The 22138-nt window shown below is 41.2% G+C and overlaps 1 protein-coding gene and 1 long non-coding RNA gene across 5 annotated transcripts in view; one reads left to right on the top strand and one right to left on the bottom strand.

Annotated features, from left to right (window-relative positions):
- Positions 1–22138, top strand: part of LOC111268412 (uncharacterized) — a 59020-nt gene that overhangs the window by 19166 nt on the left and 17716 nt on the right. The gene's annotated exons all lie outside the window — the stretch shown is intronic.
- Positions 155–21191, bottom strand: LOC147752385 (uncharacterized). 4 transcript variants are annotated; one of them, XR_015314202.1, is made up of 4 exons: positions 20933–21191; positions 17654–17727; positions 5811–5953; positions 155–323 (listed from the first exon to the last, which is right to left on the bottom strand). It is a non-coding gene; the product is annotated as an uncharacterized LOC147752385 (long non-coding RNA). The 4 variants fall into 4 exon arrangements; XR_015314199.1 differs by lacking the exon at positions 17654–17727 and adding an exon at positions 16239–16269; XR_015314201.1 differs by lacking the exon at positions 17654–17727 and having other exon boundaries at positions 5309–5953.

Here is a 22138-nt window from a genome sequence, read left to right as displayed (position 1 = left end):
GAAGAAGTGGCCGTGTTAACTATCCGATCGTATGTTAGTTTCGGCCATGAGTTTTGTAAAAGTACACATTTTTCTAATTGATAGGGGGTGTCCATGGGCAAAAAAAAAAGATGGATAGAGTTCTGATAGTGCGCCAGATAGAATACTACCAAAATCAATAAAATATTATCTTTATTAAAACTGAACAAACTTAGTTTTTCAACGTTAGCTAGGTATGAGTAGGTTATGAGAATACAGTTGACTGATTACGTGACTCGTCGCTGATCTGCCATGGTTCCTGTTGCTGGCAAGAGCGCTTCATTTGGTCCCTGTTCCTCCATTACCTGTCAACAACACAGCTGCAATCAACCGTATATCTGGCATTTCGCAGGGCGTGCTTAGATGAGTTTGGATTGAACACGCTAGTTTAACACTATGAAACTGCCGCTGCCTTGCGAGCGTAAGTCAGATCATGGAGAAGAGATGCTGAAGAGGCTGACGGTGTCCAGAAATTCAAGGACACAGACAACTAACGATAATAGTCTCTGCCTGACTGAAGATTTTTGAATAGGCCGGCAAAGGCAAAGATAGCTGCTACCTCAACTCGATGACCACTGCTTCGTACTATTCCAATGCCAATCACTCAGGCTCATGCTCAGCTATTTATTCGATTCTACGCAATTGAAATGAACAAATATGTGAACAGGCGAAAGTAACGGAGAGATAAATATCTCTTATGTAAGTCATACTTCGGCCAACTTTCATTTGCTCAATATCTACCCTCGACAATTTTGGCTGAGCTTATTATGCTCAAGCAATGGTTTACCGCCGAGTCACGCTTGATATCATGACACAGAAACTGACACTAGAAGCTTCTATTTGTATCAACTCTAATCATTAATACCACATATAACTTGCATATATATCTCCTACTTGTAGCCTGCGCTATAAAAGTAACCTTCATAGGTTAGCTAATAGGCCAAACAGCAGTGCAGGAACGTCTTAGTTCTAGTTTGGTGTTACTCGTCTATGTCCTAACAGTGTCTGAGCTTTATTGTATTTTTTTTAATAAAACGTCGTTCTTTACTCTAGCTACCTAATAGGAAAAAGTAAGTACGTCAAGTTTCTTCTGATTGTTAATCACTAACAGAGGCTTTTGATTAATTTATGAAACAAAGTCATGGAATCATAGATATGAATTTCGCATTAACTAATTAAGCTTACGAATAACGATAGCAAACTGTAAATTTTCTCTATAAAAGAAAAAAAAATTTATATAACCAGGTTTGCATAACATAAAACATTACCACATGCTTGCGTCGTGTTACACATTTAAAAATAGTATATCCTATTATTATTATGGGAAGTGGCATTCGTTCTTGCAGGATGGCTATGATGACCCTGTGATTCAAGCTGTTTCAAGCATTGCCGTGTAAAGACTTCGGCAAGGAGGGTCTCTGTTGGGCTGCCTCTGCTGTTACTAGCGGCTATTAAACAAAGTGATTAAATGTCATTGTCAGCAAGCAAAAGACAGGTGGGCAAGCAATGCAAAAAACTGCGAGCTTCTAAAGATTGTCGTTGAGGTCAGACTTTAGCGATGGCCTAAAAAAGTAAATATTGGCTAAGAATAGCCTATGGCGTAGTTTACGGTGCATAAATGAACAATAAGGTCAAAAACGTACTAGTGAAGGCATTGTGAGTTCCAAAGTACCTTAGAATGTTGTTAGATAGGTCGAAAAATCCTGTTTTTGGTTCATGGTGTTCAGTAAGATGACGTTCGTGTCCGCAAACTACACGTTTAAAATTACATGTTGTGGCCTGAAAGTCCGCTACCATTCTACTGACGCTATAGGATCCCATCGCTCTAAGTTTGATCATCTGATGGCAACACTTACTAGCAACTCGTTCTGCTGTTTGACAACGAGCGTGGTTGGCTCGGAGTAGTGTTCAAAAGAGGTGTTGAAAATTAGCGGTGCGTAAATTGTTTCGACAAAAATAGGCCTAACTGTCGGACTTGAGTCCCACGTTGGGGCCGCGTGAAGTAGGCTTTGTTCTGATAGTGCGCATAAGGGAAGGTATTGCCCAGAACGAGTTGAAGAAAGCCAAATAGTATTTGTATCAGTATTAATTTACTTTTAAGAAATCCCTCGTCACATTCGATTTCTGCCATCCATCTTTTCCACTGATATTGATTTTTATCTAACCAAATATGTAGGTTCTTTAAGGCAATGATGGGAACGTATTCTATAATTTATGTTTCTTTTTCGATAAGTAAGCTTCGTTCAAATCTGTAACGGAAACTTTAGTGGATTCATATTATGGCAATATAACAGATCAGCACGCAATTAAGCCGTAGAAAAGTAAACACGTTGCAGCCGTGCGTGGTTCACGTCTTTCAACGGTAGCGAACATAGCATGAATTTTTCTATTCAGCCATCGACGACTGAGCCACTGTACCGTAAAGCGCTCAACATCATGAGACTGCCTGTTGGGGCCCGCCTACAAAGGCAATGCACAACGGCACCACCCAAAATGATCGGAATAGTGGTTGTCGGCCTGGCTGACGTGCAGCTCCAAATTCGCGAAAAATTATTTTGGTCATCATTGGTAATGAAGGAAAACGGAGCTCGTATGATTACCCGCGAATCGGATATATCTGGCAGTATAGAACTAGCTAGCTAGCTAACTAACGATGGCAAAAGCAAGTCGAAATTTTCCGGAGATCTTGAATACATGAATGCACCATGGAGAACTGAGCACAGTACCATGTCTCTGTCGTATGCCGAGACACAACTAATGTCAATACAATTTCAATCATACGTAGATACGAATTAGCGTACCAGACGTAAACCCAGTGGGTAATTGCCTTTGGCGCCCGGGATCAGACCAAATCGGCAGGCAGTTAGTTGGTGGGTTCATCGAGTGGGGTAAGTCTACGGACAAGTGGCCCAGTAGAGTAAAAGCAGCACGTGCGCATAGGAATGTATATGAAAACAGTTTACGTTTAGTTACACGAACGAATGTGACCCCAATTTTATGCTATAGTTATGTGTTTATTGCTAGATTGTTGGCAAAGTCGAAGAAGTTGTTGCCATTGTATAGACGGGAAATCTAGCATAATGATTCGTGCGCGTGTTTGCCAGGTGGTACTGACGCAAAAACTCATAGCGAGCTGAGAGTAATGTAGGTATGGCACTTTGTGTTGAGTTTACAATCCCAGTTTCACAATACCAACGAGTTTCATCTATGCGATTGTATTATGGATAAGCTAGTGTAAAACATCTACGGAGTATCTTTGTTTTTTTCTCAAACATCGTAGTACAAATGGCGAATTAAAGTAAAGTGCTCCTCGATTCTTGTGGCATCATCATAATTTGCATATAATCAACATAGAGCATAAGCAAAAATAGCTTTTAGCCTTTTTCTTATTGTTGCCGCTATCGTATTTTGGCATAAATGTTTTTTTGTTCGTCCCATCTTTGTTGCTCTACTCGGTTTTGACAGCCGCATCCTCTGATGCGTTCGTTATTTTCCTGCCCGGCGAAACGTTCTCCCAATCCACAGGTAGAATGGCTGCGTGCTTGCAGTATGCTTCACAGAGGCCACACATTCATACACGCGCCATCACAAGTGTCAAATACTGCTGTGGCCTATGCCGTATCACTGCGGTGGCTGTTGCCGTCGCCGCTGTTAACCTTTCCTCTGTGGCAGCGACTGGTGCTGTTATTACTTCAGATGCTGCTTGGCCGTATGGGGCCTCTCAGTCGCTTGCTCGTAACTGCGCGCCCGCCTGAAGCCATAACACGGCAACGATCGAAGAACATAGACTGCTTACCGATCACCAGAACAGACGCCTTTCATGAGGAACGCAACGTAACGACACATAGCCGCACGGCCAGCATAGATGAAGCCTCATTCGATTCGCTTGCTCTTTTGTGAAGGGCGAAAGCTCTGACGGTCGTTGTTACTGTTTCTGCTGCTGTGCCCATCATCTTGAAAACGATAAGTTAGACATCGGTTGGTTTATCGCGAACTCGACAAAGAATCGAGTTAGGTGGAGCGGATCACTTCCCCCAAGGATGATATACGGCTGTACAACGCACTTCAGCTGTCAGAATCTGCAGGCCTTTTGTATGCGAACATTGTTAAATGATGACCACCTATGGCTATTCGGTTGCGGCCAGCTCGCGTCCGGTTGCTGCGAGCCGATTGGACACCTACGCTCGGGAAGCCAAAGTAAACGAATTTGATTGGCAAAGATTAAGTCTATTTTCCATCTTGGCGTGTATATCGCACAGGACTAACTGAAAATACTTTGAACGCACACACCGAACCCTGTGACTTGTCGGCTCAACCTGGGCTGGTTACTGTTCGACAGTGGTCTTCACTACCGTTTTGATACGGCTAATGATATAGACGATCTATAAAGACGCCGCTAGCCTTTAGAGCATCTTCTAGACAACGCCTGACGTGCTTTTTCGAGACGCTCGAGCGATGGGAGCCTTTGTGAGTCAGTCATGCGCTGGCCAGTGGTAAACGATGGATGCTATCCACGGGGAGTAAAAGGGGCCAGAATAAAATGTCTCCACGCCTATGGTATCGGCGGGGAATGTTAATTATTAGTATAGGTTTCGAATGAAAGGGACACACACTATCAAACACCAGGGATGATGGGAGCTGACGGGACATTGAATGGAAGGATAAAGTATATTCACAGTTTTAAAATCGACTACGACTTCCTTAAATCTTCTTACGCTTACTTATCAAAAGGTGCAAGGCAGGACTGCAGCTTTTAACGTTGGATATTAGACAAATTCGAGTCCATGCACAATTATTACTCTTAAATGTGTATCGTATAAAAAGTGTCTCTTAACATAAACATCCAGTTAAATGTAGTCAATACTAAGTTCACATCGCAGTATCGGACGCTTGAGGCAGCCGCCCCTCTCATTATTACCAGCTAGACTGCACACCTGAAGCTACACGTACTACACGTAGACCCATCGAGTATACAGTTTGCATATTTATTAGTCTCTAATAGCTCGCGTAACTGTTTCTTTCGATTATATTGATACGTTTGCGTAAAAAACCGAAAATCGATACACGATCAACGCGTTTTCCGAAAGTTTTTCCTCTACCTGTTACCGCTTTGCAGCTCATGTCCTTCGTAGAATGCCCACCGTCGATTATAGTCGGCCAACCTGTTAACGACAGTCTATCGGTAGCAGCCCATAATGGGTTTCCACAAATTCGTCGATTCCTAAGCCTCATAATTTCAGTTGCACTGCGAATGCTAAATATAATATATGGGTTATACGCATGCCCTCACTTGTGTTGTCACGATCATGACGTGTCGCTTTGATGTTGGACGAACGTAGTTCTAAGGACCGTCCAGTAATTCACCACTGTTCGAACGCCGGTAGATACCGGCTGAAACGTTGCGTTTGACAGGATTCAGGGATAGCAGAAGCACTAACGGGAGCAGCTCACTTCAAACTGACCGCCAGTCACAAAGAGGACTTGTCAACCATGTTCAGCCTAAACATAGTTCCAATTCCCGATGTCACCTAGATTAGGCGGACTGATCATGCGCCCGTTCATGTTCGATACATCGGTAGTGTAGTAGAATGGCAATAGCAACATTAACGCGAACGATTGTTAGAGCAGCAGATCGACGTCGGCGTTCGATCACGATGCAGATACCAGTTTAATGATCGTGGCCGGGGACGATTGTATAACGGTTTTTTTTTTTTTTTTTTTGGTTTCCTGTAATCGTATAAAACCATATAGAGTTTATAGTATTAATCAATAACGGCGGAGATGCTAGTTACCATTCGCTGACAGATTTAGCGTTGCCGACGACCCTACTCGTGACGTCTGCGAATACCATGGGAATCTGTGCGCGACGTAGCAGATCCTCATTTGTGTCAATGAAAGCTGCAGCAAAATCATGCGGTGACGGTCGCGGCAGCGCCTGCAAAACCAACCAGCAGAAACAACGATTGTGGTCTTTGCAGTTATTTGACAGTGAACCCCTGCTGTCGAATCATGCATTTTTACATGGCGTCGAACAATATAAACAATCACGGTGGCTAGATGATGAGCGATCGGCACTATTGATTAGGTGTTCCGTTAAATGTAAGTCAATATTTATGTATACCCCTGTTAAAATGGTGTGAGGCTTTCTGGGTAAAACGACAGCCTTTTAAGACGCTACATCTAATTGAGCTGAAAACGTCGTAAAGTGACGCGACTGTGAGCACACTATGTACCTCTGTGTGTGCCATCGGACGGTGCAAGATGGCTTCATCATTGATATAATATGTCCGATATGCTAGATGGTCTAGTCGTGCCGCTTTCTTACCGAGATACCTTTCTGGAAGAAGTGCGGGAAAGCCGAAACCCTCATACCAAACGTGCTCCCTACACATGTTGATAAATTCAACCATAGGAAACGATAGGCGGAAGCGCCAGCTACGTATCTTCTGTTAAGAACCACTTTATTATAGTGATAAACTTCGTCAGTCTACTACTACAGTTGCAATTTACAAGCGAATGAATGGCTCTAGAAAAGGATTTGGCCATTTCTATGGTGCTGGAAGCCTTGATTGACTGAATTAAGTGCATTGAACGTGATTGGTACTTCATTACGTCAAACGAGTCTATCTCATTGTAAGTCGATTAACGGAACGATCCAATTTGAAGAGATGAGTACAACGGAAGACATATACATGGCTGATCTAACGTGGAGCGACCTCCGGATGGCAAGAATTGAGCGGTAGGTCTAAAGCACTTGGGATATCATGCGAATTTACAAATCGCTACTATTATTAATGAGTATCTCAAATGTTGTTACTTGTGTATCGTCGATGACAATTTTCCAAGTAGACTCAATTTTGACCTTTTTATAGACGTGTTACTATGCTGATACTCATAATCTACCGTTTTTTTTTTTTTTTTTTTTTTTTTAAATTTTTAATCTTCCCACACAAGTGATATTATCAGAGCGTATGTATATAAATTCATAATCGTTCAATTAATTTAATTTTACAGCACTTTTAATTAGCATCGTTTTAGCGTGCTTGAACGATTAGTAGATGGGAGATACTGTATTTTTAACTGAATATGATAAATTTTACCGTTTTCATTAAGGTTTCTAAATAAAAACTAACAATTTTTATAACCAGCTTTCCCGATTTTTCAGAATATCAACGAAAAAATTCAAGAGGGCTTAGCCAATTAGTACGGACACCCTCACCCTTTTCTATATATGTGATTTTTTTGCCTGAATTTTAAGGCTAAAAATTTAGGTGATCCAGAGCATTAAAAACGTAACCCTATATCGTGATTATACATATAGATCTTTTTGTGTAAAATCCGTCGATATAACGTTCGTTTAACGATGAATACAGTAAGAACAATTCATCTTGACAAGAACGTGTTCGAGACCGTTACTATTTGTTTAGAGCCATTTTGTTGTAGTTGAAGCAACGTCGTAGAGAACATTTTTGCAATGACTGAAAAATTGGGCAGTACGGAAGATTAAGCTGAAGCCACCTGACGATGTGACCAATGACCACAGGCTTATGGACGTTCCTATCCGCTGTTTGCATCGTTACTGCTATTGTTTAGTCATTAATAACAGAGCGAACGCAAGCGAGGAACTGCTGCTCTAATAGAACAGTTAACTTGTAGTTTGTTTCTCGTGAAACGATTGTGATCACTTAGCAAAAGGCTAGTTTATATATTATCTTGGTTAGCGCAGATAGGGACAAATGATTCTTCTTGAAGTCCGACTCTGAAGACAGTACCAAGTTGCCCTAAAGGCTACGGAAGATTACGCTTGTGTCCTAATTATAGAAGAAATTGAAGTAACGTTGCTATGCTGTTTATAGGAAGGCGATTATTTTATAAACTACCTCGATTTTGGAAGATTGGCAAAAGAATAGAAGAACTCTGATGATTTAATATTTAAGGAAGATTTGTTTTATAAAACTTTAGCAATTTTTTTGAACTCATATTGTGTGCGTTTCGGTACAACGCTACGGTTAAATGTCTACTGCCCCGTCGAATATGAGCACTTCTTAAGCATAACGTGCACTTCAATCGATAGACACTGAATACTTACGACGACCAGTACCGGCGTTCAAAATGGATATTACTCCATTTTTTTTCTATTGTAATAAGAAATGCTCATACTCACCTACACCGCTATATCTTTATTTCGATATTCAGAACACGTGGTGTAAAGTGGGAGTTTGAAGTGGCCATTTTTTTTTTTTTTTTTTCCAGGCGTATCTACCTCGTTGACTTCCATAGTACGCCAATATGCCATACTGACTGAATCCTCTTGACATATTCAGTCTGAAAAACCTCAAAAGTATATTATAAATGTTTTCTTGATAAGCAATTCTTCGTTGCTTTACACAACTCTCATCTAACCCAGACGTTTACTGAAACATTGCTTAGTGACGCTTAAGCAAAATACAAGCGATCGTTAATTGAATCCAGCAGTCTAACTAGATATAATACGTCTGAGTTTCCCCAAGCAAAGTCTTGTGGTGGCATGAAGTAATCCGTGTTGTTCAAATCACTCCGAGTATGTGTCTGTCCGTCCATTTGAGGATGACTTTTTACTGCATTCGTTAGACTGTAAAACACAATCAGCTAAAGAAGCAGTCGATGCTTCTTCAGAGTCCTTTAGCGGTCATCTAGTTAATAATCAGTTTAACCTTTTGACCCCTCTTCTGAGGAGGGAATTGCCTATTGTTTCCATTTTTTCTCTCTGGATACCTCCCTTAGTTTGCTCTATACAGTCTGTGTCCGTATAAGTATATTAGGTCAAGATTTCCTTATATGAACCCGATTGTTTTAATTATTTGGAGAATACCAAGGCATTGCCGCTCTTCACCGAGTGTTGTCGAAAACGCAGAGGATCAGACAGCTTTTAATCGTCGATGAATTTGTTAGTATTTGATTTGGTGTTCAGTTGTCAGTAACCAGCGAGGCGAAATTGCCTAAGTTGAAAAAACTCTTCCACACTTTACAACGCCTTGTTTCGTCAGCATGAAGAGAGAAAAGGTACCTGCTGTCAGCTTCAAGTTCCGCTTCGTTAGTTCAGTCGCTATGACCGCTATCTAGGCTCACCATGCACCGCAGGTCAGATCGGCTAATATAGAATGTAGCAAGCATCCGCAGATTTGCATCTAATAATTATAATGCGACTTCGTAGATATGTACTCGATAGCGCTTAAAAGGTCATATCGACAAATTTCTAGTTGACCTTGGTTCTCGATAAACTACATTTTACTTAGACCACTTTTGTTTGTAAACAGGCGTCTACTAGATAAAAGAACTCCAAGCCTATTATTTAGCTTAATTTTTCGTTTGATTTTTTTTGTTTCGTGTATGGGCAGTAACTTCTGCTTTTGCCTAGGACTTTACTTCAGACACACAGAGGACAGTTGCGTCCAGGCGGAATCTCGATACTGTGCAGACGTCCCGCTCCATTGCTTTTCAGTGGCGTTGCTATTAGCCGTACATAATAAGATGGAGCATTATTTGCCGGCTAATTTATCGGGCATCCTGTCGTGTTTTTCTCTGTCTTGGGGCGTCGATTCTTCAACGTCATGGCAATTTCTTAGTACTCTATGAAGTATAACGGCTGAAGAATGTGCATCGTACACCCTTCAGCCGTTACAAGCTTGAACGAATCTAATTGGTTCCAGCGTTATATCTGACCACTGTTCAAGTTATGACTAACTAAAAAAATCATTTTCCACATAAATTGTTGAAACACCCGCAAGGCAGAAAGTAGTCACGGGTATTGTACAATTTGCCCCTATAGAAATATTTTATTTATTGTGCCCACGAAAGGTAGGAATCTAATAAAACGCATCGCATAATTAGCAATATAGCCAACCGTAGACTATCAGAGTACGTCCAATAAGTAGTCTTCTTTCTCAGAAGATGAGCTTGACCAGCGCGTCGGCCTTGGACCTTTGTATCAGTAGGTAGTTGACTAGCTAAGGTATGCCGCACATCAGTTTCGCGACAAATTAGTACACGACTATACGATCATAGACTATCGCGTAATATGTAGTTCAGATATATAATGTCTTGGTTTCCTTCGTCAAATTCAGCTTCGGCGCCATTTTCTTTCCTGTGGACTGTTGCGATATGCGCAAATACCTCGAATGATGGCTCGTTGTTTGCCAGAATCATTCGTTTATATACGTGGCTCGTCTTATTCTCTAGCTTTACGACAGGCACACTATGTCCATAAAATGTGGATATTCTACTCTATTCGAATATGGCGCGTCTGCATACTTCTTTTTTTCTGAGACCGTGGTGAAATCGGATGCTGTTTTTACTTAGAAACCAAACCCACAAGTTATTTTCGCACCAGACAACTTTATTTCAACCTATTACTTGAGTTCTATTCAACATCCGTTGCATGGCTCACACCAAGTGGCAACTGCTAACACAGCAATTTTATGTGAACTTTGCCCAACACTGGCTTTTTTCTGCTTATGCTTTATTGTGAAATACGACATCATCGGCGACAGAAAATTTAAGATAAGCCCCATGGTGCAGGTGAAAAATTACGTCGAGTTTAAAGGTGTAACGCATAGATTTATACGCGTACGTTCATACTTGCAGATTCTATGTGGAGTAATGCTTCTGTTCAGATTAGAAACTTGCAGATTTTGAAATAGAAAAAAATGTGTTGATTATCATTTCCCATCGTTCTAATATCACTGAAGGTTGCGGTACAATAGATAATTGACTTTATATCGACCAACGCTATCGCGTAATGTCAGTAACAACGTCCCACTTTAATCGCCCATAGCTGAAAATTACGGTCGTCCACTTTATCCTAACAGGTTTCACGGCAAGAGCTAATAGGCAGCAACATCTTGCACGTCTGCCGCGCGATCTGTTCATTGCCGCTGTTATACCGTTTAAAAATAGCAGTAGAAATAATGCAGCATTGGCTATTTTTTCCCACTGTACTATCGTGTGTCCGGTCCATTAAAAGTCGGCTTTTTCATAGCTCTGATTTTAGCCGAGTTTTTTTTTGCTGTTACCTGATAGGGATTGCAGCGCCCCTTTCTGCCGTATTCTGGCTATCGGGATCTCTCACCTAATCCCCACATTTCGCATCTGCTGATCGCGAGCACCCACACACGTACACATACACAAGGTCACGCATTCACTTACTGTACACTTAAACAGACACACCAAATAGCCTGGATATGTTAACGGTCCGGCCCTTTCAAGACGGTCACCACTGGCAGTTTAGCCACCAGCTCAGTCTGTTTTGGAACCCCACTATTGCATGCTCAGCAGTTCTGCTACCGTCACCGCGAAGAAGGGCGACCTTGGTAAACTCCCCGCCTGTAAATCGGTGATTTATTTTAGCCACGCATTGACTGTGCGTGGCCACTCATATTGTAGTAGCGTACAACGTGCTGCGCGCAAAAGGAAACCTTTTTATGCTGTGCATGCGTTCTGGCGTCATCGTTATTGGCGTCACTATTGCGTCCACCACAACCGAAACAGATACCAACCAAAGTCAGCAACGACTAACCGATCTGGGTTAGTTACGCGCTGCCATACTTCGATCGTACGTACCGCTTCTATCCAGTCCACCTTTGCGTACCTTCCACAAGTTTGCCTTGACTTACGGTTCCGCTGCTCCACGCCTACGACCCCCGATGTACAACGGTAGAGCTAACGGTGAAAGCGAAAGTGTCAATTGCTTTCTACCTCAGTCAGCTACTGCGGCCGTTGTAACGATTCCATACGGATCGTGTGGTCTTGTTCGGGCTTCTAGTTGATTTCCCGTTCATCTAAAATGGCCTGTATGCTACCTCAGTATAATTTGCGACCTCTCTTCCTGCTAAATTGTGTACTTGAATTTGCTCCCCGGCGTATGCATGTCTGTGAGAATGTCTGAGTGTTCATCTGTGAACCCTTCATTGTGCTAAAAAAGAAAATACTCCTCTGCCCGTACACGCAACGATTACCACTTAGCTCTGACCAAGTAAACGGTTACTACCGCCTGACTAAGCAATTGTCGTCCGCTCGATCGCACTATGGACCCGATTGACCTACGGAGGGCTGGTCCTAAGTGTCACTCCCTACCCCAGCGATTGACACGACAACCCATAAATTTAAGATCAGTCCCTATAGAGGCGGTAGTGTCAAAACCGTCATGCAGACGTGTGTAATGCCGTTAGAAATATTTTACATTTGTCGACACTGAATTTGATTTGGGGTTTAAGCTATCAGTCAATTGTGGGTCCATCAAATGTTATCGACAATTACATTCTATTAGTCGAGATTAGCATCCATGCCTCTAATAAACGTGCTGCAGGTGGGATTAGAAAGCGCAACAGCGTTGGCTATGTTATCACAGCATAACATATGGGCCGTTATCTAGATTTTTACGCCCGATCAGCTGCTCGGCACACAAGGAGAAGATTACTTAAATCTAGATAATACTACCGCTTGTATTTTAAGACAAGGAAGCTTCTAAGACTAGGTGACTAGCGTGTATTCACTGAAATAACTTCTTTCTGATATAATAACTTTTTAACATTTGATAGTAAGCTAAACTAATGCTAACTTATTTTCTTGTGAAAGAAATACCCATAAGCATTGTACGAACTTGAAGTTTATCTGAAGTACAGTTGAGCTTTGCATTACGCTGTTTTGCTGATTGGTTCATTGGCTCTCAGCCAAGCCATTTGCGTACTCGACATCGCTAGGGTGTTTGAACAACGGGATTAACAATATATTCCATTACCAGGTAATGTGGAAAACAATGTTTATTATGAGCGCTCATTATACCAATAGTCTTAAAATATTGGCATTACTGTCTAACCAGTGCAGGCGTATCCACTATAAATCATTATATTTTCTCTTATTCTGCAATGACATAACAAACAGATACATACTTTTATACAGATGAGCGGCCAATATCGTTTGTAAGAATGCATATATGTATATGTATAGTTTTCACTCATTTAACGATAAGCATAATTGAACTCATTGGCAAAGGGTCGCGTCAGGGGTAGAACTATACAGAATCAAACAGATCCGTGTGATGGCATTCGACCAAGGCGCTGCCTCAGACATGAAGGAATGATATTGGCTCAAACTGAAGGTGTTATGTCGATATTTAGACAGGCGGACCTCTTGGGTGGTTACCTGCATCTGTCGACGGCATGGCGGAACCTTGTGGTAGGACTATTAGCAGCACCTTATAGTCCTTATGGACAAAGCCACTGTGATGTGTATAGCCTTACATTCAATAATGAGTATTCGCCATCATCTCGCACGTAACGTTTTATCAACTAGAGAGATTACTATAGAACTTTTGCGGACTCCCTGTGGAACTGGGTTATCGGAATTTCCATTTAAGGTAAATTTAGGAGAGAAGACATCTGGGTAATTGAGATGTTGCGATATATATGTTTCCGGTATATATTTCCCAGAATATCTGCATTGAGATCTCGAGAGTATAAACAAATTGGCAATCGTTTGCTAAAAAAAATAAGCTTTGTATAGAATACGATTACAGTGAGTTGTAGATTCTGAATAGCTGTTTGGCGCTGGAGAATTATACTGCTATGTTGCACCTTAGCAATTGTCGGGTAGTACATTTAAATTGAGGCTGCCTTCTACGAAGTATTTCTAAACAAAAACAAAGATTTCAACAAAATGTTTCACATATGCTACAAGTGTCAATTCTCACAGTAATGCTTATTTAATTAAACCACCATTCGTTACGATTGTACCTCAAATTTTGGACCTAACTTACTTGCTCGTAGTTTTAGAAAGATTCATTTTTTAATTTACAGATAACCGTTTTGGTTGCAACAGCGCGTCGTCAAGCAACAATCGTGGGCACAAGCTCAGTAAAGAGCTGTAAGAAACCTTGTATGTAAAAAATATTTACTGGAATTATGTCTTGAATAGATAATAAGCTAAAAGTCCCAAGGATACAAGGGTTCAAAGGCAAGAAATGCCGCTGAAGCTTATGTAGAAAACGCAAATCAATTTCTGTATCAAGTTTTACAAGACATTTTCATGTTTTTTCAAACCCTCTAAATTTGAAGATCTTCAAGTTTGCCTCTTGGATGTCTTTCTCAGGCTCTTCAGAAGTCGAATGAAGCTGACGATGACGCAGACCATCGACTTAGAAAGTTTTCAATTTCGTTTAAAGCCAATATTCGCTCAAACCCCAATAGCGTCGTACGTGTGCGACTTGAATTTCGATACGCACGCGACGTCGGTAATAATAATATTCATAGAGCATTTATCTACACTGTAAAGCGTAGCATAATCTAAACACGTAGGCATACGCTAAAACCGCATAGATTTTTCGTCTCTCCACAACGGTGGTAATCGTTACCACACATTAAGGCGTTGCTATAAAAATAACCGACCGCGTTCGCAAGTCTGTTCAATTGTTATACCATCATTTGCTGAGAATATTCTGTCCATCCACTAATTCGTCAGGATTAACTGGAATTCTATCCTAGGAGTATGACGATGTGAGCAATCGGAAAGGTCCATTTTGCTTACAGGCATTGCATCATAAAAGAGCGACCGGTAAATCAGCACCATCAAACCCCAGTATCATTTCATTTTTCTACGTTTTTTTTTTTTTCTAATAACCTACCTGTAACAAGTGAAAAGTGTCTCAAGGAATCTCAGCGCCACCCTGGTCTAACTGTGATCGCTCACATAAAACGCACGCATTGTTCAAAATGACTGGTACTATTTAAAAAGCATCATAGTTAATTAACATATGCCTATCATTACACCTTTGGGCGCCTCGCGTTTTTAGGTATCTACCATGTGAGGGTGTCTGTCCATCCAATGCTTGTTGTGTATTACCGTTTATAATCGGTATAAGAAATATTGTGCTAATAAGGAGGAACCCGCTTGTGATCACGGCTAGTCGTACGGTTCGTTGGACAAGCTATTGTTGTGGAACAATACAAACAACGGCGATGGCCGACTGCCTAACCATGAAGATAGTCGGGACCCTGATCATAATTGCAAAGCTTGAATTATAGAGATCTATCGGTTCAGAATTTGGTTCACGTGTTTATATCGTTTATTAGCACAAGATAATGCTAAGATGTGATTCGATCTGACGTTCTGCTATATAATAGGTATTTTCGTTTGGATGGTACCGCTGTTTCAAGAGAGCAGGGCAAGAAGCCGTAGTGATTTTATAACACTTTGTATATAAACGTTACCGATTTGACAGCGCCCATAAGACAATGAATAATTAGTCTTGAAGGCACCGCCGAACTTTGACATAACACACATAATCATATCGTAGCTAGCTTCAGCTCGGCGTTTTGCGCTGATAAAGTAAATCTAGCCCAGATCAACATTCTTGATAAATACTGGATTATACGAGGATGTTCTAATAGCACCAGCGTTGTTACTTTTACGGTGTAAAAAATCATTCAGTGACTGGACTCTTATTATCGTTAGTAATACTGTTGCTGATCACTGTGTGTTAGACTATGATTCTACCTATTGGCGTGTATTTTCTATGAAACCGTTGGTCTTTCCATCGTTTCATTTCGCAGGTCTATGGGATAAATAATCAAACGGTTAGTTCCCCTTACAGATTGTAGCAAGTACACGTAAATTTTGAATTGGTGAATTTGTCTCACGTTTATAAATTGTTCCAAGACCTACTCAAAGACAAACAGGACAGCTACATCATATTATCTCACCACGACTATCTTCAAACTTTGTGGCTGACAGTCATTTAACGAATGACGTATTTCCGATTAGTCAATAGCTAAATTTATTCCTCTTCTTCTTTTCGAATTCTGTTCGTCCCCTTCTCTTACATTAATATTGTCTTTTACACTGCTGATGCTATTTAATCTTTGACCATTTGTCCCTTGAGGCACATACAATCCGAAATTTAATATTAGTGTTCGACATGATACATTACGCGAGATATAATGACCGTTACGATGTGGTCAAGGTCGTCGCAGCCCCAACTCCTGTCGATCGAAGTGGCGTCTTATGTATCTTTTCAGTTTTCTTTGGCAAAACGATGCACACACAAACAGTACTGGGCCGCCGGTAAACTTCTACGAATCTACAAATGTGTACGTCTTCCTACGGGAAATAGCAAAGAAAATAGAAGGACGTCGGGGAAACGGGAAAAGAGGGCTTATAAACGTAAGGCAAACATCCAAAGTCGTTACCAGCAGCACTGAAATTCGTGGAGGCATCAGTCTGAAAAATGATAGAAGGAGATTGGTGGTGATCTGGAGTTATTTTGGCGTACTATTATTATATAGAAATAGAAGAGAAAAACCCTGGGCTACAACAAAAACAACCACCCCCGACTAGCACTCGGGTTTCGGTGATAAGAGTGACGAACAATCATAATCTAAATGTTATTATTACGACACTAGCATTCCAGAAACATTGTATACACATTTATAAGATACATATTTCTGAGGGAAAGGTGCATCACTTAATTCGACTGTACTGTATTGGAATTGTTGTCGATAAAGCAGATGCCGCATCACGCCGTAGAAACGGGCGCGCTTACGTGAAGGTCAGCCGATGCCACGCGAAGACGCATGTCCAGTGTACTCGTATAATCGCAGATCAGCTGGTTTTTTTAGAAGGTCAAAAATAGGCCTACGAAATGCTGTTGCCAATGGCGCTTTCGTCAACAAAACACGCCGCAGTTGATATCTACAGCTGCTTAGCCATTCGGAATTGTACAACAATCTGACGATTACCCCTGATTTCTACGTACAGGGTGAAATAAACGTATTTAGACAAATGAAAAAAGTCACCAGGCGGCTTGAGACTTTTCATTTTACGTGTCCCAAAATATCAACAGAAAGGAAATAGTGGTAAAAAATATAAGTGAACATTTTCAAATTCCCAAGTTACGTTTTTCAAGCTGTCAGGGAAATGTTGCCTTACGCGACATACGTCCTCCTTGGAGGTGCTCCTGTCGCCACTGGAACGGTGAATCCGTTCGAGGAAAAACGCCATGAAAATATTCATTATTAGCATGTCTGCTCATACTGTTTCATTACGTATCCACTGTAGGAGCTTATCTTGTAAGACTATCTAAAGGATGGTAACTCATGTACCATACTGTTCGGTTAGATAATTTCTAACCTCACCGTTACGCCTGATTCAACCCATTATTATAATATAATAAGTATTTATTATATTTATAATCTCATATTCTTCGTAAAGAGAAGTTTACCGAAATGTGTTTCAATTTTCTGTCAATGGGACAAATTTTTGTCTTCCCACGTATACCCCTAGATAGTTTTTTCTACAGAAAATAATGCAGCTACGTTGCGCCCATAGCAATTTACGCAGAGTATGGAAACGCGTCAATCTACACGAACTTCATTTACAACTTTTATCGAGGCCTTCATATGCCACATCCGGCCATATCTTAGTGCCTCAAATAAGGAATACCAGGAGAAGCACAGGATAAGGAAAAAACTTGTAAATCTAAACACTCCGATTTAGCTGATGATGAGGTTTTGTGGCTAGCTGGAATGCCTGATAATACCAGGATAGAAGGATTATTGTCCTAAATGCATAGCTCTAGAAGTACTGAATTTTAAAAATAACTCACAATTATGTGTGTAAAAGGTCAAGCAGTACTATTTGGCCGCTTTGTTAAATGCACGACGAAGTATGTAGGATGTCCTAGAAAAAACCAAAAAAATTCGAAGTGACAAACTGTTGGAATTAAGTTGATAATACCAATTTATAATTACAAACTCAAAATGTAAGGTTCTATGCAAAAACTGGTCCAGTGTGGATGCGTGCTTCTATTAATTTAGTGGGTAGCCTCTGAGAAGAGGCACAACTCTCATATTGATATAACTTACCGTCATAAGCTGCTAATTCGTCGTGTTTTTTTGTTTAAACCAAAAGTTACAGAATTCAACGAAACTTAAGACTTACCTCCAAAAATTACTTTAGGACATGGGTCCCCTTTTACAAGTATGAACGGGTATGCTAGCTTTAAGTGAAAAATAAGCATCAACCCAAAGTATTCCAGTGGAATCAATTTCAACCACCCTGTTCGACGCGGTTGCCTTGTGCCTTAGAGTTAAGGCATACCAATGCCATGTTTGTAGTAAGTTTATTTGGATGGTGACCCAAAAGCTGCTAGCTAGTGTGTAACAACGGGTGTCCTAGTCGTCGCATTAATTCGATGAATTCTAATTGACATTGACGTCAAGTCGTCAAAAGACATTGGCGTCGAAATAATAAGTTTTTTTTTTTTAAAAAGTCCACTAATGAACCAGGAGAAAGTAATATATGAAGCCTAGCATTTCTATGAAGTGAAATCAAACATTATGTCTCTTATCTCTCTCCCTTGCCTTGTCATGTGCTTGTTCGACGTAATGGACAGTATCTGATCCCGTAGTTTCTTGCCACTCGCGCTTCGACCGAAACAATGGGAAAAGGAAACATTGTTAAGTGTTATTAAGTCTGCAAATTCACGATATATTAAAAAAAATCGAAAAGTTTCGCACGTTCGGAAGTGGTAAAAGGAAAGGCAAGCTATCACTGCGTATGGGTGCTTCGTATTGTTTCATGAATTAATGCTAGATTACTGGGAAGATAATTCCATAGATCGGAATCTAGATCTGATCTAACATCGCTACGCGTTTGTGTAAAATGCAACGGGTCTTATGCAACAACCGTCGAAAGGTTGGAACCACCGTTAGCGATATGTAACAACAAATGTTTACCGTAAAATTTTATTATTCACACACTTTAGGCACACGCAAAAAGTTTACGTTACCTTTTACGTTTAATCAACGCTTTTAACCTTCTAATGAACTCGTAGTATCTGGAAAATGGTGGAATCGCTGAAGGGACGTCATCGTTCTGAACCGTCAGTAGTAGGCGACGATGACATCGTCGTTTTGATGAACAATTTGATTTCCATGTGGATATACATTTCTATACGAAATTCTGTAATAACAGCTTACTCGAAGCGACGAATCGGTCACTACCAAATGGTTGGCTTCCGAGCGTCATTTTTGCTATTTCAGTTTGGCACGGACTCTCTACGCTAGCCAGCGTCGAAATCTCCCGTCTATAAGCGGTGTAACAGTTTCCCCGAACTCGCGATGAGGTAACCGACGAGATCCATATCCGCCACATTTTACTGCTATATAATGACAATAAAGTCATCAGCACGGACCATAGAACCAGGTCGGTGGCTTTATCTGTCCCCTAGGGCATTTAGTGTCTGTTCAGGTATTCAAATGTTCAATGCGCGTTCCTACTACGCTCACGAACGCTACGATTCCCTCAGAACAGACTCCTCTAGTGAACCGTTGACCAGCTGCGTTTCTGCTCACGTTTTGCAAACACGCTTAATTTCACCTATTGTCGCCGTCAACATTATGGGATGAAATAGCTTTGTGCCTCACACTGCTGCTGACCTGAGTGCAAACTCAAGAGATCCAGCTCATTTCCAAGAGACCTGTAGATTAGTATATACGGACGGACCCAGATCCGTGTGAAGATGCCTCAATAACAAAAATACCTATATACTTCATAATATGCCCCATTTGATCCTTATAGGCACGAATGACTTTATGACTACCAAAATGATTTCGATGTTCCGCACATCCATAATGGGCATAACGAAGCTACACTTCAGTGTATATTATCTTCAACACAAAGAAAAAAAAGCAAATTTTTCCGAATGTTGTGCCTTAATTCATGTCCAGTCACGGTATTAGAGACGATAGACTCCGTTTCCGTTTACTATTATTTGTTTTCTATATTTATGAGTAATAATTATTGTTTTAAGTCTATTCTGACTGAGTGTCCCATACTGAAACACTTCCCATATACACGTGTTATTCGAGTAAATATCTAACTAAAATTGTCGAAGAGTCAGTGTTAAGAAAGTAGCTAGCTTGACATGGGAATTGAATCTCTTATTTTTTTCCTTTAGATGAAGCTGTTTCTTGCGTAGCAGTCGTTTGATCTTGGGTAGCCCTCGTCTGCAGGTTATAGCGGAGTAACAGCAATAGCAACATAAGCAACAGCTGCATCAACGTTTACTAAGACCATCACTAGGAGATAGACCATCCCAGATGGTCTTCTTCTGGGGCTGCCCCAAATTGAAAAAGTTCGCCCGTTCACCGATCGTTGAACCGAGGCAGACAGTCGCGCGCGCGATCCGATTTTACCGCCCAGTACCGCGGCGTCGAAGTATGCACGCATCTATCTTATTTGATGCGACAGACATGGCACGCCGACAACGTAACAGCAGAACGTTGCAGACAAAATACCATCACTTTAGCAGGAGTTGGAGGCCGACGTTGTAGTCGCCACAACGGTACCATGGAATATATTGTAACGGACGCGCGGGAAAGATAGAAAAAGGATTCGCCTTTTTGCTCGACGACACAATCCGCAACTAATGTATTGGCGATAATCGAGTGAACGCTTCTGGTCTAACGGCGGAGGTCGGTAGAAGAAACATAGGCATGTATGCAGACGATACTCGCCTAATTTGGCCTAATTCGTTAACTACCCACAGTTACATTTTTATTGGTACAACGTAACGTCGAAACACCAAATGGATGAGTTTCAATCTACATCATGTACTGCGTGCAAACGTTTGTCCATATCCTTTGAAGTGTACATGATCACTTCAAAGGACACACGCCTCTTCGCGGTATGGCTGATCCTAGGAGACCTGTATCTGTATGCATGTAGTCGTTTTCAACACTGTAATGGTATAGGGCTTATGCACATTTCAATGTCAGACTCATTCTCGAATCCCGAACGTCTGAATTCACGATGCTCATTCAGAAGAAACGACAATAAATAGTCCCTACTTAACATAAACCATTGTATCAGCCTAACGTACCTGTGATTCAACGGTTTCTCGCAGCCGGTCGTGCTTCTTCTTCCAGAAGAAGTGCAGTCCAGCCAATCGACCCTCGACACGAGCATTGTAGTTGTCGTATGCCTTCTTTCGATTTGTTGATACCTAAGCAGAAGACACTATATGCCGACTCTTCTGAAGAGCCGTTCTATCATTTCTTTTTCTACCAACTTAGCGTTTCAGCTCGAAGAGCTAAACGCTGTGAGATCTATGTGAAATCGTCACTCTTTGAGAAGCTCGCAGCGCCGCGCAATAGACATTGGCCGCCCTTGCGTCTGCGCACTATCACTGCGAGATAGATCGGCTGCAGCCAGCTAATAATGTAGATATAAATAAATATTTAGCTGGGGAAATCATTGAATCGCCTAGCAGCAGCCGCCGCAGCAGCAGCTCGAGGCAGGAGCAAATCGTACCAGCATAACAATTACATTGTCGTGACGAGAAGTACGCGTAGGTAAAGCTTAGCCGAGCAGCCCATTCTCCCTCGTTGTTTTTTTTTGTTATCTCTTCTTACATAATAATGTTTTGATGCATGAATTGGCTAAAACGCGTGCACTGTGAAAATCCGCTACGCGTTGTTTACTGATGTAGTATTATTGCCACCTCTGGTTATCGTGCAGCCAGGGTTCAAACCAGCTGGAGCACGAGATGGCCTTCATGTTAAGTTTACATTTTAGAATCCCTTTTCCCTATTCGAACAATCGTCTTTGCGAATTTACTTGTAACGTACGTGGCTGTCTTCATTAACGTATCTGTCGTCATAACCTTGTCACGTTTCTAATAATCATAAACATCGAATTCATCACATCTTTAGTATAACAGATACATACGACCATACGGTACTTACGCAGTAGTAGGACATGTGTTCAATGAGATTAAGTAATGATTTTTCATTATGACTTGCGGGATGTTGCACACGACCTTGAAAAGAATTCAAGTAGGTATAGGCATCCGGTGATAGATAATGTGTTAGAAAAAACAATCTATTTTGTTCGTCATGGCCAGCCGAATAGGCGACATTTAAGGATATCTCCTGAGCCTGAGATGTTTCGTGCTTGAGCGAAGCTTACTACAATGGCTGGAAGATTATGAAAACGAGGATGGGCACAGGTAATTGCCTGTGAGGAATGCTCGGTCTTTTCTGCCGCTTACGGTGTTTCCTTATTGCAGTTCTTCGCATACGTAAGT

This window comes from Varroa jacobsoni, unplaced genomic scaffold (genome assembly GCF_002532875.2).
Source record: "Varroa jacobsoni isolate VJ856 unplaced genomic scaffold, vjacob_1.0 scaffold_1282, whole genome shotgun sequence".
Lineage (NCBI taxonomy): Eukaryota > Metazoa > Arthropoda > Arachnida > Mesostigmata > Varroidae > Varroa > Varroa jacobsoni.
This window is presented reverse-complemented; position numbering and strand designations above follow the sequence as displayed.